The following is a 4,493-nucleotide window of genomic DNA, read 5'->3' on the forward strand; positions in this document are numbered from 1 at the left end:
TTGCTGAATGCAATCAAAAAAGGCGAAGGCGAAGGTGCGAAGATGCGAAGGCCAGAGTGCGAAGTTGGTAAGGAGCGATAGTAGTATCGCTCCTTCGCCTTCGACCTTCGCACTTTAGGCATCACATCTTCGCGCTTCGTCGTCGCATCTTCGCACTTTTGCTCCTTCGCCTTCGCACTATCGCCTTTGCATCTTTGCCCTAAGGTCAAAGTGGCCCTATGGGAACACCATAGATATATGTAAATGTAATTGTTAAGATGACAACTATACCCCGATGCAATACGTCAATATCTTGTTATAACGGAAGGATTTTTATTTTCTAAGATAAACCCCTTCTTTCACTTTAAGTTTATTTGAATATGAATTATAATTTCTGTTACTTTCTGTAAACTGCAGCAATAAAAATTACAATAGTGTAAAGACTACTTCACAAATAATAAAAAAAAATATACTGAAAAACTTTAATCTACAAGGGGGTCATTATTCTATAGGGGTCACTTTTCTTCATGTGGAGTGTGCTCATTTTTATGAAAATGACACTTATTCTTCAGGCAAAGGGGTCATTTTTCTACGTAGAATGATGACCGGGGGGTCATTTTTCTGCGTAGAATAATGACCGGGGGTTCATTATTCTACGAAGAAAAATGACCCCCGGTCATTATTCTACGGGGGTCATTATTCTTCATTACACCGGCAAAAAGCGAATATATCCCTCTTCGTCAGCACGCACTTCAACATTTGCTACATGAAGTTCTACTTCTACTTTCACTTACAAAACGAAAACCAGCGGTGAAAGGAGCTTCTGGACGTTTTTTTTTCAACAACTACACACAAATATTGTAATATTTCCTACAATTATGTATAGATAGCTGCGCTTATTTATTTAAATAGCAGGTAGGACCTTATCTTATAAGGGAAAGGCGGACCTTATATGTTAACATTAAAGGTCCGGCCGGACCGATAAACGGGTCGGACCTTAAATTATAAGACACCGGTCCATTAAACTCTAAAAAAAAAAAGCGACATTTTCTATCACTCCACTACGATACAACAAAGGGTTTTACCGAGGCTACTAAAATTTAGTTTTTTCAATTTGTCTAATTCTCTTCATATTTGATTAGAAATATCATCAGTTTTTGAAAAAAATAGTAACGTTTAATTACTTCAACTTTGTGTCCTTTGAATCTATTGATATTGGCTTTGATGGAAAATAATGTAAAGATTTTTTTTAAATGTGTTCAAACTAGTTACAGAGGGAAATTTCATCTTAAATTATACTATATTTCATATGAGATTTTCATGTTTTCTGTACCCTGTTTTCATCTAGAACTTTTCTTTCAATTTTTTTGCATTGGAGAAAGGAATAACGGAGAGTAGTAGAAATATAAATATTGGAATATGATTAAAAATTGTAAAATTTGTTGGTTTGCAACCCAAGGAACGTTTTAGGTGTAAAACATTTGCATGTAACTGGCTACCTTGGATTATTCTACCTTTGGACTATATTTTGTTTTAGGGTGAATTAAACTTAGGACTAGTGAGCCTTTAGATTACTGAAATGTCGAACTATTGGAAACGAAAATGTTATCATTTCTGAGGGACTATGGCACTTCCTTACATTCAATTTTTAATAAATTAAGGTGCGAAACTACTTAGATTATAAAGAAAGGTTAACAAACAAAAAAGACCACACGACGCTTGAAAAACTCATTTGAACCACTTATTTGATTGGCTAGCCTCTTTTTAATTTGGAATATTTTTTGATTTAGACATGACATTTAAAAAGCCACAAATTTATGTATTAATTTGGAATAATTTGTAGCGCTCTAAATGCTCTTATATACGATTTATAATTATTGGTTTTTTGCAGATTAGATATGTGTTTTAAATTATATAGTTATTATCAGAATGACACTGATTATATTTGATATAGAAAGAAAAATAATAGAATTTCACAAAATATGTTGCGGTTAGGTAGCTAAACACAGTTTCGTTTAAAATCCACGGGGTTTTTCTCTGGGGAAAAGCATGATGGGTAGGGATTTTCCTGCTATTTTTATGCGGTATACATGAAAATTAATTTTTTAAATTCTCAATTGCATAATATAGTGGATTATCTGTCGAATACACGAAAAAAGTATGTAGAAATAATTGTGTGAGACTCTAAAATAAAGGGAGGTAACTCCAAAAACATTCGGATTTAACACATGCAGAATTTCATGATTTTTTTAGCGGGTGACATAGCTCTTTAAAAAGCTGGCGAATGTACCCTGAAAATACTATCAAACGATGCCTAAGGACTTGTTCTTGAAAATGTACAGAAATTAAAATTGCTGATTTGGTTGCATTCTGCTTTTAGGGGGGGCCTAAAATGCATGGGGTACTGCATTTAGAGGCATCCTTTTGTCTACTTTCCGCATGTTTTGAGTGCCAATTAAATTCTAGCATTAAGCTACATGTGCATTATTCTTAAATATTTAAAAAATTCACAATTTTATCTTTCTATTGATATATAGATATATATGTAACATGTTTTTACAATTTATTTTTATAGGGGTCAGTTTTGCTTCCCCCTCATCTAAAAACGCCCTTATAACGTTACATATAAAACTGTGTTTTGCACCATTAGTATAATTTTGTAGAAATTTTAATTCAAGCGTTAAATGAGGGTCAAGGGCCGATGATACTGTTTTGTCTATTCAGTATATCAAGCTATAATGTCAGAAGATATATTTGCCCAGACTGCAAATACTTTAGTCCTATAGTAAGATATACGGCATTCCTTTTAGCTCTGACGAGTCGGTCAATTTTTTCTTGATCGGTAGATTGCTGAATGTGTATACAAGATAACTCGTGTTAAACTAACAGAGGAACTATTTATCTCCGTTATACTCATATCAGTTATAAATATATATATTTCGTCAATAACGAGGTATGTTAAATTACAGAAATTTCTAATTGAAATTTTGATCTCGTCAAATATTAATCATCTCTTACAGTGTATTTGCAAAGTAGTGCATTTCTACGGGTCAGTGAATACACGTTTTTGAACAATCTGTGACTATGGTTGAACACGATTTACTCTGAAAACAGCTTGAAACAGCTTTTGTATCAAGGCAGTGTTTTGTGTCAAGCAGTTGTGATCTTTCCTCTGCAACCATCATGATCAACAACGAAGAAACAAAAATCTTCTTATTATATCATTTAACAAGAGGCCCATGAGCTACATATCTCACCTGAACAACAGTTCCTAGTAGATTCTACTTCATAGCATATGCAAGTGCCCCTGTGTAAAACCGGGGGTTACGATTTTAACAATTTAGAATTAAAAATAACCAAGAATGTATTCAAAGTATTATTCGAACTTTGAAGATTTTTGAACATTTTTCTACATTTGTTATACTTTGAACCCACCTGGGACCCTGGTTTGGTCGCGTGAGGTCAGGATTTTTACAATTTTGAATCTTCACTATATATACAAACTTTTGGGTAAATATCAGCATTTCTGGTGCAGTGGTCCTTGAGGGGAAGCTTTTTAAGAACAAATACCCTATACTCACTGTTTCGCAATTATCTGCCTTTTTATAAGGGTTAAGCCCTTCGTTTTAAAAGTTTGGGATGCCTTTCCTTTAAGGATGGTGTGTACCAAGTTTGGTTATAATTGGCCTAGTGGTTGTTGAGAAGAATCAAAAATGTGAAAAGTTTACATACGGACAGACAGACAGACGGACGGACGGACAGACGGACAACGGGTGATCAGAAAAGCTCACTTGAGCCTTCGGTTCAGGTGAGCTAAAATATTAACACATTTAACCAATAATTCTATTAAAAATGTTGACGTATGACTTATTTTTGTGCTTATATAATTTTATTAAAATTAAGAAGGAAGTTAGTATGGATTTACTTTAGTAGTGGGAAATATTGAATCTGTTAAAGAAAACATTAGTAAGCCATAACAAAGAATAAAAAAAACATTTTTTTTTCACTGTTTAAAATTACCATGGTTTAGGTTATTCATTTTAAAATAACAAGCTTCCTTATAGAACAGATTTAAAGCACACATGCAGCTATTGAAACCAACAACGAAGTCCTTCCTAATAGTTTTAACTCAGATCTTGAATACATCACCCCTTATCTACTTTTAAATGACACTTGCATTGTATAATAAAGGCCCCTTTTTCAAACTGTTGTCAAATAAAAATACGAACAAATTAAGAATGTATTTCAATTTCATTTAATAATACTTTTACTTTAAAGATACCGCTGACGAATGACTAAAAGTTGTAAAACAAAAACTTAAGAAATCTATTGTTAAAAGATATCCGCGCAGCTGTTTGACACTTTAACAATACTTATATTCAAGTCAATAAAACATATAAAACTTGACATGTTCCGTTCAATGGTAAACTTAACCTTCCTCGTTTATATAAGAAACAATTGCCGGGAAATACGAATACATAGCTCATAAGGAACTGAAGAATGAATTCATTCCG

Source organism: Crassostrea angulata, unplaced genomic scaffold (genome assembly GCF_025612915.1).
Source record: "Crassostrea angulata isolate pt1a10 unplaced genomic scaffold, ASM2561291v2 HiC_scaffold_171, whole genome shotgun sequence".
In the NCBI taxonomy this organism is placed as follows: domain Eukaryota; kingdom Metazoa; phylum Mollusca; class Bivalvia; order Ostreida; family Ostreidae; genus Magallana; species Magallana angulata.